Here is a 14838-nt window from a genome sequence, read left to right on the forward strand (position 1 = left end):
TTCATTCTTAAGTCTACTTGCACCAGCTGAGAAGGAGAGAGAGAAAGCAGGAAGGAGAGGGGTCAAATATAGTTCACACCGCTGTGTACTACTCTACAGGGCACATTCACCCATCACTCAAAATGTGCTTTCTGTCTCTCACTCTGAGGGGCGGGAATAGATGAATTCCACAGACTCTGAGCTCCGGGTTCCAGCGCTGCGCGGCCGACCTTCGACCCCTTAAATGAGCTCTGAATATGTGGTGTGTAATGATCCTCGCGCTGTAAACATTTAATGACGCAGAGACCGTCATGGGAATCTTCGCATTCCCCACCCAGAGAGAACGTCAAAGGAAAGATCCCGTCTATGAAGTATGAGTCTTCGTACAGATCTTTGTTTTGAGCATGAATCTTTTTGATCATATGCTCTGAATTAGACGCATAGCATCCTTGTTACATGTAAAGATCAATAAAACAACAAAGTGGAGTAACGGCAGTTGGCAAATGGAGATTATGTAGGTGATGCAAAGTCTTCTGCTCTGGACAGATGATTCGAACTCTGAACAAAAGTTTGCACTCAAGGTTCCAGTCTTCTCCTCTTGAGTGTGAATCTTTTAATACATTGAGCCATGTTGCTAATGTGGGTGATGCTCAGTACGAATCTTTTGCTCTGAGCAAGATTTGTGCTCTAAAGAAAAGATTTGTACTCCTAGTACCAGTCTTCTGTTTCAAGCGTGAATCTTCAAGTCGAATCTGGCTCGCTCCCAATAGGGCTTTTCACACTGCGCTTAACCCCAGGTTATCGTCATTTTAAACACCACTTTTAACCCTGGCTAAAGGAACGTTTGTAATTTAGATGCAGGGTTAGCACTGCCTTTTTTACCCAGGGTTATGAAACCCTGCTCTGGAGCAAACCTCCCGCATTGCATGAAAATCCTGCATTGTGGTGCTAAACTTGTACAGTGTGAAACGATGTGCTGTTAGAATGTTACAGCTAGATATTTAGCAACAGACAACCAATCACATACTCATATTCCATGTCTGAGAGGAAAAATGTCAAATGCTGACAGAAAACGTGACAGTTTGAGAGAAGAGACCGTTTTATTCTATATTAACCTTTATAGTCCGAAATGTCCATTCGCTATAAACTTGTACAGTCGGCATTACGAGGATGCGCAATGCTGGAGCTAGCCTATGTAAACAGGTCGTGTGCTGCGTTTATCCAATCAGTGACACTGACACAGCAAATATGCAAGTAAGAACATTAACCCAGGGTTCAGGAATGTACAGTGTGAAACGTCAGCTTATGAATACCCAGGATTAATTGTTAACCTGGTAAATTATGAGCAGTGTGAAACATGAAGCAAGATAACCCAGGATTCCATTTACCCGGGGTTTAGAATGACCCAGGGTTAACTATTTCAAGTGTGAAAAGACCTAAAAAGAATCTTTTGCTCAGAGCATGAATCTTTTCCTCGAAGCACAAATAATTTGCTTGGATAACAAAAATTGTGCGCTAAGCAAAAGATTCATAATCGAAGTACCAGTTTTTCTTTTTTCTGCTCTGAGAGTGAAAATTTTACTTTTTGAAACTTGTTGCTTGAGCTGTGTGGATGATGCAAAGTTGTATCTGGCTTGTCCTCAGTATGAATTTTCTGTTCTGAGCAAATGATCTGTGCAATGAGCAAAAGATTCATACTCCGAATACCCCATATTTGAGTATGAGTCTTTTGATTTGAATGTGAATCTTTTGTTTAGTGTGCAAATTTTTTACATTATACATTAAGACGTGCGAAAGCGAATATGGCCGATTCCATTCCCCCCTCCTCCTCCCCATCTGTCCAGAGTATGAATCTTCATTCCAAGTACGAATTAGTTAGAACTAATTAGTTTGTTCAGATACTTTATTCGCAGGTCGTTTGTAAGCTCTTTTCCTCAGGATATGAAAACTATGAATAAAAGATGGAAAAGAACAAGATTAAATGAATAAAAATCTGCATTTGTACATGGTGCCGTACGACGTCATCTTCCCTTTAGGAGGAATTCTCTCTCTCAGCAGGTTGCTGCTCTTCCTTTCCCAAATTCTCTTTTCTCTCTCCCCTCCACTACTCCTCACGTTCCCCTCCCTCCCTCCATCTCTCTCTCTCCCTCCCTCCCTCCGTCGCGGTGGCGTGGCAGGCCTTTTCATTTGTCTTCATAAGCCTAATTTATTTTTGCAGCCAGATGTGAGCTGACAGGCATCAGTCAGTGGGGCCGCTGTTCCCCCCCTCCCCCACCACCATTCTCAGGTCAGCAAAGCAGTCACGTCTCTCCGTTTGACTGAGTCCCCCATCAACATTACACAAGATGGATGTGTCTTTAAAGGCCAGATTGATTGTGGATATCGGAGTTATGGCATCATTTATCATGGTGAATATTATTTAGGTGCAGGGGAAGAACAAGAGAGAGGAGATGGGGGGGGGCGGCGTATTGTTAGAGGGCAATTGGAAGGCTGTGAAAGTTTAATTGTGTGTGTGTGTGAGCGGAAGGAGAGGTCGTTTGTTTCTAGAAGGTTTAGCGAGTTTTGCTATGCTTTCGGTTCTGCCTGGGAATATCATGTTGTGTTGAGGGATGAGCTTTTTGCACTTTTTTTTTTTTTTTTTCTCTCTCTCTCTCTCTCTCTCTCTCTCTCTCTCTCTCTCTCTCTCATTCTCTCTCTCTCTCTCTCTCTCTCTCTCATTCTCTCTCTCTCTCTCTCTCTCTCTCTCTCTCTCTCTCTGATGTGTTGTTATTGATTGTGTGTGATGTGGGCCTCTGCGTGATTTAGTGCTCCTCTCAGGACCCTCCATACACTCCGCTCTTTTCTCAGCCCACTTTCACGCCCGTCACAGAAGCTTCTGGAAAGAAAGAAAGAGTCTCCAGCTCTTTGTGTGGCTGGGCCCAGGGTCAGAGAAGAGTGTTCGGGACACCAACCAACAAATTTATCATTTTCCATCCCTCAGCTTCAGTCTCTCAATGTGTCCAAGCTGAGGTGAGGTTTATTGTTAGATACAGCAACATGTTTTCCTTGCTGCTTTTATCTAGTTATCTTTCATCTCTCTTTAGGAAGGTGGGATGTTCTATAAGACACACAACTTCCTTATTGTGAAATGTGAACAACATAGAGCAGTTGCAGCGGATGGCACATGTGCTCCGATACATTGAGCCATGGTGCTCGTGTGGGTGATGCGGGTTCAAATTTTGTTCCTAATCCTTTCAAACCATTGTTTTCTGTCCAATCTCTAGCTATGGTTCTTGTCGTTTATTTTGTTTTATTTTTCATTTTAGATTTTATTTATTTTTTGTATTTTAGTAGTTTAGGAGTTTATCACTGTTTGTTTTTGTCATTGGAAGTTTGACATTTTTGATTTTACTAAATTATTTAATTTAGTATATTTTCTTTCTAATTTTATTATTTAATCTTATATTTATTATTTTTAAAGTGATTTACCGTGAATTAAAGATAAACATTTTAATAGTGTTTGTTCCCTGGTAATCAAAGCCAGTGATCTTGTCATTGCTCTCTGCCAGTCGAGCTATTATTACAATTAACTATTTTCTATTCATTTAAAATAATATTTTTGTAGTTCGCATTTTGGCACAACAAATACTGTGATATTGCCTCCGGCTCCATTTTTTTTTTTTTCTTTTCTTTTCTTTTTTTTTTTTTTCTTCCCCCGCCTACCTCACTGATGTCATTGACGTGAGAGCCAACAGTTGCCCCGAGTAGACCAAGGGCAAACGCAACACCAACAAGCTCCTCTCTGAGCAGGCATGAATCGAACAAGCAAGTGAATATGGATGACATCAGACACTTTTTTTTTTTCTTTTTTTTTTTCGTTTAGGGAGCGAAGGGTAGACGGTAGAGAGAAGAGCAGAGCCGTCTGTTTTATGGGACGGTATGGAGGATTATTTATGACTCTGGTCCCCTTTTTTTCCCCAGCGTAGAGATGCTCTTTGGAGCGCAACCTGATATCTAGTAGTAACAGTCTGGTCTTCAGAGAGCTGCTAAAGTTTACAGTGAGCTGACCCTCAGGGGCTTCCATCACCGATCATATAAAACAGGAAATCAGGAATAATGTTTTTAATTCTGTACTCCTATAGCATTACAGGATGTTGAAAGTCAATGTTCCAGGGTGTATATGTGTGAAGGGGCTCTCCAATGAACATTGACGACTGTCCATATTTGCTTGTATCCTACAGGATCTCTGTCATTTCGCTGTATGTATATACAGCGTGGGCGTCCGGGGACCTCCGCCGAATGGCTGGTGCCCATATTTGTCTCTCGCATGTGCAGGGTTTCCCGGTCAGGGAAGGGTCAGGCTCTGGGAATGTATGTGTGCGTTAGCTGAGAGGTGGGATGACGGCACTGGCACATTTGATTGATGGGTAATTGTGCAACCAGACTCAGCTAGACTGAACTGGTGAGGTCACGGCCTGAGAGAGGAGGTGCTTTTTGTCCTTCTCACTTTTTCTTGTCCCTCTGTGTGACGTCTTGCCATTCTTTCTTTTTCTTACTCTCTTTCTTACTTTCTTTCTTTCTTTCTGCTGACCATCTTCATTTCCCTCCTCTCATTCGCTGTTTTCTTTGTCCTGCTTCCCAGGATTCAGCCTGTAGAATTTTTTTTTTATTTTTTTTTTTTACGTGAATTATTTTCTGTAGTCGCATGTTGATTACGGCCATTCATCAGAAGTGTCCTCTTTCAAGAAACTTTTTCGACAAAGTGCTCTCATCGCAATCACTTTTGTTATGGTTTAGACCTTAATCTATGATCTGCTATCAAACCTTGTTTGTACTTTGCTGCAGTCATATTTTACTCCTCAGAGTTAGGAACTTATCACACTGAGCGATTGCTGGACGCTCTCCTCGCCGCACTCCCAGGTGCTGAACGGAGCCTTGCTTCATGGCTGTTTTTCCTCTGATTCACTCCAGATTAGATTACAAACAACCCACCTCTCACCAAACAGCTGCATTTCAGTCACAGATTTGACAGGAAGTCTTTAGCTCATGATAAATAGCACAACAGCCACAAACACGTGTATTGCATTCCTGCTAAATTTGATTTTTTCTCTCTCTCTCGCTCTCTTTTTGCTACTTTTATAAATAAAAGGGTAGCAGGGTTGAAAAACATCACAAGTAAGGTTCGAATTCAAATAACTGACATAAGAACCAAGGCTCAGTGTGTTGCAAACCACTTAGCCACAGCTCCAACGTAAAGTTTGTGTTTTAGATGCTCATATTGACGTCTGAGGCCTTCTAGGGGTAAAGTTGTCTTTTAGAGGCAAAGCTCTTGGCGGTCTGAGAGGAATGAGGGAGGAAGAGTATGAAGGAAGAGCCGAGGAAGATAGCAGCGTGTTGATGAGGGTCGCACAGCGTTCGTACTGCAGGCTCTACTGTTTTTCATCTTTTCTCTTTCAGAGCAGCCTGATTTATGGTAATTATCCATATTTAGGATCATCTATCAACTGGTAGTTGCTAGGCAATGGGAGCAGCTGCTGTGTGTGTGTGTGTGTGTTTGGGCTGGTGAGTTTTCTGTCAGGTACTCGGCTCAGGTGATGGCCTAGTGGAGAGACTGTGCTCTGGGATTTAAAGAGACAAAAAAAACACAATTCTTTCCTTCATCCTCGTTTTCACTCTTTCTCTCGCTCTCCGTTTCCTTCATAGCTCCCTCCGCATGGGGGTTCTCTGTCTGTTCTGACATTGTTGTGTCTCTGAGCACCAGGGTGGATGGCGTGTTATCTGTTTCTCGGCGAGGGCACGGCGTAGGGGAGGCGCAATATACGGGCGGCGTGTGTGGACTCCAAACCGTCAGGTTTAGCTCTGGATTAGTGAAGCTTTTGAACCTGCATGACCAAACGTAAGCGGTTTTTTTTTTTCCTTTCTTTTTTCTTTTCTCAACCGAAAGAGTGGTTTCCCCCATAAAGGGCCAGATGGGGACGAGACTGCAGTGCTTAGGATATAATGGCCATTGTCTCACGGCTGGGCTGCTCCTCTATGACAACGGCAAAAGGTGATTTATTGACTGCGCCTGACGGCACGACGGCCCGCCAACCGCTACGACCAAACCTGGATTGGTTAAAAAAAGACACAGAGAAAGCAAGAAATATATAGACACAGAAAAAAACACTGCAATGCAGGATCAAGCAGCAGGAGATTGAGGGTAAACAAACAATATGAAATATTTGTGTTTATTTTACAGCTGAGGAGATTATTAGAGACAGCTGCATGGATGGTTGGAAAATCACTTATTGAAGTCATTATTGATTGCAATGCACATGCAGGATTTTTCTTCTCCCCCCTCAGACACCAGGATCAAGCAGAACCCCTGGAAATCAGGCCTGTTATATTCATTCTTCTCTGGTCTAACTGCTAGCATAGCCCTTCACTTTAGTTCATGCGAACCACAGGTTATCAGAAATGCATTTTAATTGTGTATGAACGAAATATATTTACAATAAAACAAAATGTCTGTTTACAAACATTAATTTACCTCGATTACATTAATTTTCCAAGCCATTCAAATATTTGATTTGATATCTTCCTTAAATTCCATCTGAAACACACGTGTGTATCAGATGCGTGTCGCACGCAAGCACTCTATGAACAGCGCTAATTACAAGAAGGTAATTATTTGTGGAAGTATTCAGGTGAAGATTGAGGCACCTTCAATTACTCAGCAATCATGAGTGCTGTTTAATTAGCTAACATGCACTCGTTTAGCCTCTCCTTGTTTACTCGGCTCTCCGTAATTCACTGTGTGCAGCTCGCGCAATAACAACACGCTGCACAGCTGCTTCAGTCTGAACGTCTTGGGGTGATTCTTCACGTGGGGGAACTTTTCTGTCCCCTAGGATGAATTTAAAGGAAAAAAAGAAAAAAAGGATAGCTTAACTTTTTTTGGTTAATCTTTTGTGTTAGTCTGATTGCTTCCTCCTTATTTTTGAGAATTAAAAAAATGTAATTTCATTATTTTTTTTAACACTTTATTTAAATGAAAATTGTCAGTGGTCTGAGTAGCTGCATTAGGCGTAATTACCAATGTGTTATTGTTTGAAAAAATATAATTGAAGAAAATTTCAAATTATTTTTGTAGACGATTTGTAATGATTTAGCACAAATGAAACAGATTAGGTAGGCACTGGTTCTTCCTAACTGAATCTTGACAAATGTCCAGTTAAAAAGCTGAATTTTTACCAAAGACTTTTTTCATCCAGTTCCCACAGTTTTTTTTTTTTTTCTTTTTTCTTTGCAAACATCTTAAGTAGAAGCACTTTAAAAGTGTATCCAATAATGCACTTGAATCGTTTCAAATTAAGGAGCCATTTTTTTCGCTGCATCTCTGGCCTAGCGGAGGTCTTACAGTAGCACGTGTGATAGTTTATGCTGCCTACTTTTTCAGGCCGTTGTAATTTCATTTTTATCATGAGTTAAGGGTCAAGTGTTAAATAAATAAACGTAAACTGCACATTCCTTTTCTGTTTCTCTTCCCTTTTTTTCTATAAGCAGCACAGCTATTCGTGTTATATTTAAGTAGCTAAGCGAACGTTAGCTTTGCACTTGCGCTTCCTCTCCTTAAAATAAGTCTGACCTCACCGTACTCTTGCAGGGTGTATTACCCAAGTAAAGTAAATTGCTGTTAATAATTCGTTAATTGAGCCCTTTCATTATTCAGCAAGCATTTTGATATCGCCGTTCAGCAGTCTTGGGGGATGACAGGCCGTGAGCGCCTTGTTGTGGTTTGTGCAGCCGTGAGATGTCCATTCACAGGCTGCTCTGAATGAGGACGTAACGGCGACTAAAGGAGACAGACCCCGTCTCGCTCCCCCGGTGCTGCTGTCACCTCTGCTTTGCTCTTCCCTCCCTATTGTTTGAAGCTAATGTAAAACGCACTGTCTATATGACCCATTTTAGCAGCCCATTAGCATAATTTGGCTGTCGCATGGCCACCGAGTTAATGTACTTGCAAATGACAGGGAAAGTGTGTTATACGACCTTAGGGTTTTTAAAAATTAAATGACAAAGTAGGCCGCACTTTGCATAAGTATGGACTTGACATTGGAGCGTGTGTGTGCGCGTCTGTGTGTGTTGGCGAATGAGTGAGTGATATTGTAGTGTGTCAGTGCAAGGTGAGGTGAAAGCATTTACACAGTAGTATTTTAGTTTGTTCATCTACTCAAAACCATTTTTTATATACATTGAAAGAGATACAGAAAGTAATTTATTTTTCATTTTTAATGCTTAATGTGCTTATGAACACCTGTGATATCTGATGAGTATTGGGTTTTTTTTCACAATATATTGTTCTCTAAAGTATTCTAAAATATTTAAATTGTCATTAATAATCATTAAATTTATCTTCGATAGATAGAAAATTACTGTTAAAAAAGTTATTTAAAAAAATAGTAATTAGTATTTAAGTAATTATAATAGCTTTTAAGTCATTATATATCAAGAGTTGTCATCCATGCACAAATATCAGACTATTTATTCATGTTTATTTTTCTTCCTCTCAGTTTCCTGTAATTCTCAGTATTTTCAATGGAGCGGTCTGTTGCCCTACTTATATACCTCCATCCATACTCGTCCGAAAGTATCTAAAGCGAAAAGATGAATTTGGAGCGCAGAATGGAATGCCACACCAGTTCTTCAGGGGCCTGAAGCTATTCCGCCATATGGTGGCCTATTCCACACGGAGGATGGTGGGAGGGGGCTGGGCCAGCCTTTTACAAGAGATGCTTAAAGAGGCAAAGCAGATATTAATTCAGAGAGCCTACTCCAGAGTGTCCGCAGGAGCACAAATCACTGTCAGCGGATACGGAGAGGTGGGCAGGGTCCGTGTAAAACGCCCGTCTGCACTTCAAAGCCTTCTTTTGTTTAGTCTGTAATAAAGTTAGATGTGTCTCGCAGAGAAAAGGGACGAAAAAAGCCCGGAGACAGAGCACAAAGGAAGTCCTCAAAGAGGACGATTGTGTGGAAGATGGTGAAAAATGTGAAGGCTTTTCTCCTCGTGTAGGTTCACATTGGGCTAGAGAGAGAGAGAGAAGGTGGGGGTCAGATCTACAAGCCAAACCCCCCTCAGAAACCTGTCCATCTCCACGGTGCCCTTATTACTTTGAACAGCAGCCATCAATCAACGTGTGTCCACAGAATAGAAACAACGATCATTATTCACAGTTCTGAATAAATGGAATGAAGAAAGTGAGTGCAAAAAGGGTTTACAGGCAGGGTCCAAAATTAACACTTGCCAAGAATTGGCATTGAAGATGAATTAAAACAAAGTTACTTGCATGGAACTGCAACATAATACTTGGTTTAAATTGAATTGTAAGAATGATAGTCTGACCCTGAAAAAGCGACATGAGTGATTCAACTCCCAAACCAATGAAAACATCTATCGTGACCTTTTACCTCAGTTAATATTTTACTATTAGAAGTCTAAATGCCTAAAAATGTTTACTGTGTTGAATAATTTCTGCATTATTCCACCATATGATAATATTTGAAACGTATATGAGGTGCAAGTTACATAATGACCTGCGTAGTTTCACTCATATGCAAGAGAAAACGCTTTACCCTATTCTGGTAAATATATGTAATATGCCATTTTATCACTGGTAAGATTTGTATATTATTTATCTGTTTACTTTTTTCAATTTACATCACATTAACGACGTTCAACTTGTCTGAGAAACCGCCACAGATTGCTACACAGCATATTGTCTACTGTTTACTTTGGTAAACTGATTTTTTTTATTTTTTCAGCCAGTAGTCGATATGTTGTAACACACACACTTTGCATTCATTTCTAGAAACAGTGCAGTTTCTGCTGCCAGTTCCACAGACAGCCCTGCCAGATTGCAGCAGGCCATAAGTGGACTGGGGCAGACAGCATCATGCTACCGAAGCCTTGTTTTAACTGCCCTGGAAAAAGGGGAGCAGGAGGGAGAGAGAGAGAGAGAGAGAGAGAGAGAGAGAGATTGCTGCATTCTCACTGACATGCAGAGCATTACCATAATTGGCTTTTCTACATGATAGGACAGAGGAAATAATAATGTCATTTTATTTACAGCCTTCAGTGTCCTGCCCCACTCCCCCTCCTCCTTTTCTCTTTCTCTCTCCATCTCTCTCTCTGTCTGCCTTCAGCGTGCTGCGTAGGTCAAAAGACATGGTTTGATCAGCCCTGTCCAAAGGCATCAAAGTTGAGTGGCATGTAATGGAGACCCAGTGACAAACCACATCGGCCAGCCAAATAAGACTTGCCAGTTTTCCCATTAAAATGTCGGGTAAACGGCGCGGCTTTCCTCTGCACACTCCAAAACCACTCTGACCGGCTAAATCAGCCGACTGAGGGAAGGCAGAATTGGACATTAGTAGTGCAAATGACTGTAGTGATTGCCCCCTCTCCTCCTCGATAAAATAAATAAATAAGGAGGAGGAGGCGGGGGAGAGAGGGAGGCGACGGTGGGCCGCACAGTGACAGTTGAGGAAGGAGAGGCCATCGGCATCTGCGCTCTGTCCGCGAGCATTCTCGTTCCCCTCTTCAAGTTTGAACACTTAGGCCTGACACTTCTCAAGTGCACCAGCCAGCCCAATCAGACAGACCTGGTTTTGTCCGGCGGACTGCTTGGAAGCGGCAGAAAGGATGGAATTTTTGAAGAACAGCAGATGTTTTTGGCCGCCAAAATCACTGTTACAAAACGTAGCAAGCTGCTTCCGAAGCCAGAGTTTTAAGGCAATACGAGTACTTTACACTCTACGGTTTTTAAAAGCAGCTTCACAATAATAAACGGGAAAATAAGAGAATCAATAATGCACATATTAAATACAAGACATTCAAATTCTGCTGTAAAGCAGCTCTAAAAAGAAAGTGTCATTATTCAGCTCAAGACAGTTCAATTCAATAACTGTAAAGTGAAACGAGTTCAATTGAACTATAAGCAGCTCAACAGAAACCAATAGTGTCATTATTCTGCTCTAATTCAGTTTAATAAGTGTTGCAAAATTTGTCAAATATGAAAGTTGATTCAAGCAGCTCTGCAGAAGTTTGATCATCCAGCTCAGTTCGGTTCAAGTGTGGTTCTTGGAAGTAGAACTCGAGAAAAAAAACAATGGGAGAAACCAGGCTCAGTCTGGTGGCCAGTTCTCATTTAGTAGTTAGCATTGTGCTCTGGGGCGCATCTGGGAAATGTGGCTTCGAATCTAGTCTGAGTCTCATTTCCTGTTATTTCAACTCTATAAAAAAATAATAGAGGTGTAATGTGCATTTTCAGAGTTTTGCTTGCAGAAACAATCTCGTCTAGAGTCACGGCTTGCTAATTCTCTGCTGTTTGTTGGGCAACTGTATGCGAATCTCAACGCTCGAGTGCTCGTATGTGGGTGGTGTTTCTAAGAGCTGGCACTGGCTGTGTTTGTATGTGTGGTGTCATGGGTGTCTATAGCAAGAAGGTTCACTCTGCGGCTGATCTTTGTTGGCTGAGACTGTGAGCTCTGCTCGTGTGAGTATGTGTGTGTATGTCCTGCTCATGTCCCGTTGCTGTGTCACCTGTCTAAAATCAGTGAGATCTCAGCAGCCACAGTGACAGCTCCACTCTGGACACAGATGGCCACGCTTTCCTGCACAACACGCATACACGCACACACAACTCACATCTCGCACACCTCATACATGCACACAAGCACAAGGCCCTGGTGCTCTGGCTGATCGTTTTAGATGTTGGTGGGCACTCAAGAACATACACACCTTTGTTCTTGTCTCTCCATACTGGTGTGTTGTGTTTTTGAAAGAACACTCGCAAACACATGGGGGTAAGAGCGATCTTTAAATTGTTTGGGGCGGAAGGGTGCGCATTCTAAATATTATCATGACTCATGAATATTAATTAGATGGGATCATTCTTGTTGTAGTTTTAAATGATTTGCTGAAACAGAGCAGGTGTCTCAACTTAATTTTTTTTTAAATCAAAGTCTATATATATATATATATATGTCAAAATTAGTGCAAAAATACTTAACACAGTTAATGCAGCATCTGTTTTTTCCATCATAATTTGGCTAGCGTTACATTAAATGATCACACTCTTATTCACACAAATGCTTTTAAACCATTCAAGCGCCACAAGACAAACGAGAACACGCTGTTTGTGAAAGACGCGCAAGTATTGAGTTCTCTTTCGCACTTGCCCACTTTGTTGAGTATCCTCCATAAGAGCAGTCTTAAATTACTTAAATAACATCTTAGATGAACTTTTTTTGAAAGTTGTGAGAAAATGAGATCCACGTCATGTTCGGCAGCGGCAGCTCTTAAAGTCACATCAGCCTAATAAACCAGTTGCTGTGATGTCTCTCATTAATGTTAATCAATGAACAAAGGTAACAGAGAAAATTGTCTGTATTTCATTTATAAAGTGTTTGATAACTTTATTCATTTCTGTATATTTCCTACCTGTTTGACAGATAGGAAGGCCAAAGGTAAACATGACATTTATTATAATAATTTTAAAGTTCATGTAAATATAAAGTTATTTTTTAAAGCCTAATAAATATTGAAATTGTTTGCTTTAGGTTATACTGTAATGTTGAATGTCTATAATTAATGTTAAAAAAATAATACTTTTTTTTTTTTTTTTTTTGGACATCAGTACCTGTATTGGTATCAGTGAGACTGGCCTTCATTCATAAAAAGATGCCATTAAACAAATATTTAAAATATACTGTCTTTAAGTTGTTTCTACATTAATTTGGAGAGTAACTCAATGTTTTTAATTTAACATGCATACAAATTTATACTATATAGAATATACACAAAAAAAAAAAAAAAAAAAAAAAAAAAAAAAAAAAATATATATATATATATATATATATATATATATATATATATATATATATATATATATATATATATATATATATATATATATATATATATATATATATATATATATATATATATATAAATATTTACATAATATTTACAATTATTTATATATAATTTATAAATATACATGTGTTTATTTGTAGACACGTGTAAATACAAGATCAACATTTGTTGAAAGAGTTTCAGGCCATGTTTTGTATGGTATCCGTGGAAAGTGCCGGCTTCACTCAGTAAATCAAACTCTTTCTCGTTCTCCTCGGCATCAAAAGCATCTTCTTTTTATAGCAACTATTGATTCGCTTAATTGTATGTATTCTTAACAACTTATCTGTGTCGTTTTCTCCCGACAGTACAATGCAGGCTTATTTTTGACTGACAAACACAACAAGCCCCTCCCCCCCCTCCTCTCCTCTTAATCCCTCTCTTATTGTTCGGCGTGATGTTTAAAAGCAGGCCCCCGATAAGAGATGTCAGCAGTCAAACTTCTGATTGGGTTATTAAGTGTGAGCTGTCGTTGCCGTCGTCTGGCGGGTTCCTTTTTTTTTTTGACGCAGATGGCAAAAAATTGCCAAGTCGTGTTTGACGGCTTGATGCGAGGACAGTGACATGCCAGCGCGCATGCCTGTCAGATGCCACGCGGTGTCAGGGGCTGAGAAGACGCGCTCGATTTAGTGTCAGGTTCTGCCCATCTCTTTGCTAAAAAAGCCCTCTCGTTCTGCCTTTCTTCTTCGCCCCCCATCTCACTTTTCTCTCTCTCTCTCGGCCCCTCTATCACTCTCTCTGTAATTACAGCAAAGATGAAAAACTTCTCTCTTTGTTTTAACGTGATAAGCTGTCTTAAATGCTGCAGTGACTTGAGGGAATTATCAGGGCTTCAATCCACTGAACCGTGTTGCGGCGTGAACATTTCTTTTAAAGCGATATTTGGATAAGTGATTTATTTGACAGTTCGTAATGTTTATTTCACCAAATCCTTTTCGCTTTACGCCGCCTACTTGATTTCTCCGAGGAATTGACGGATTGAAATCCGTCGGAGAGCTTGAGGTGGAATCAGTGATTCCTCTGGATCAGAAGGCGTCCTTTAAGAAAATCCGAGTAACGGGAACGCCACATGCACCACATTCCCAGCTGTTCACGCCCCTACAGCTTCTTCCACGCAGCTGTAAATGGCACCTTACAAACATCAGGTACGGAGTCCGTTCTGATTACGTGTGCTCAGCTGCACGCCGTTTGAAGCTGACAGCACATCTGCTTCAACCACTGAGACGGATCTTGGCATCTCGGACAGACATCTCCTGGTGGCTCGCTGAGATAAAGGAACAACTCTTCAAGCACTGCCTGTCTCTTTTTCTTCTCTTTACTCCCATCTCCTCTACTGCTCCCCTCTTTTCCTGCTCTGTCTCTTCCCATTGCCTTCACAGTTGTGCAGGCTGTTGTTTGGCTTTTCTTCTCGTGTTGTGTTCAAAATGGCTGATAGTAACAATACCGCTCTCACAAAGCGAACAGGAGCCTTTTTTTTTATAGCTGGACATGCTGTGAAGATGCGTGCGCGCACACACGCGCGCACACAAGCACGCTCGAAAGAGGTACTTTGATGTGTTTCGATGACGGAGAGCTCATTTTGTTTATCTCCCACTGCAGATCGAAACCAGCTGATGAAACAGGAATTTAATCCTACCGCTCCTCATTAAGCACTTGGTCTCATGGACCTTTATTCTCTTTTCATTAAGCGAATTAAACGAGTAGCATTCTGTCTCTCCCTCTCTCTCTCCCTCTTTTTGTCTTGCAGCTGTGGGTGCCGACAGTGGGCTATCACTCCGTTTTTTTCTGTCATAGCTCTGTCGGCACACAATAGAGTGAAGGAGCTTTTTGTGGCTGAAACATGAAACCTTACATTTGTGAACATTATTGTTCTGTTCCTTTCCCCCATGTAATACATCTGACAGTACATCTTATTACCACACATT

At 40.9% G+C, this 14838-nt stretch overlaps 1 protein-coding gene across 10 annotated transcripts in view; it reads left to right on the forward strand.

Moving 5' to 3' along the window:
• tshz1 (teashirt zinc finger homeobox 1) overlaps positions 1–14838 on the forward strand; it is a 324830-nt gene that overhangs the window by 303498 nt on the left and 6494 nt on the right. The window lies entirely within an intron of this gene.

The sequence above is a fragment of the Megalobrama amblycephala genome, linkage group LG9 (assembly GCF_018812025.1).
Source record: "Megalobrama amblycephala isolate DHTTF-2021 linkage group LG9, ASM1881202v1, whole genome shotgun sequence".
Classification (NCBI taxonomy): Eukaryota; Metazoa; Chordata; class Actinopteri; order Cypriniformes; family Xenocyprididae; genus Megalobrama; species Megalobrama amblycephala.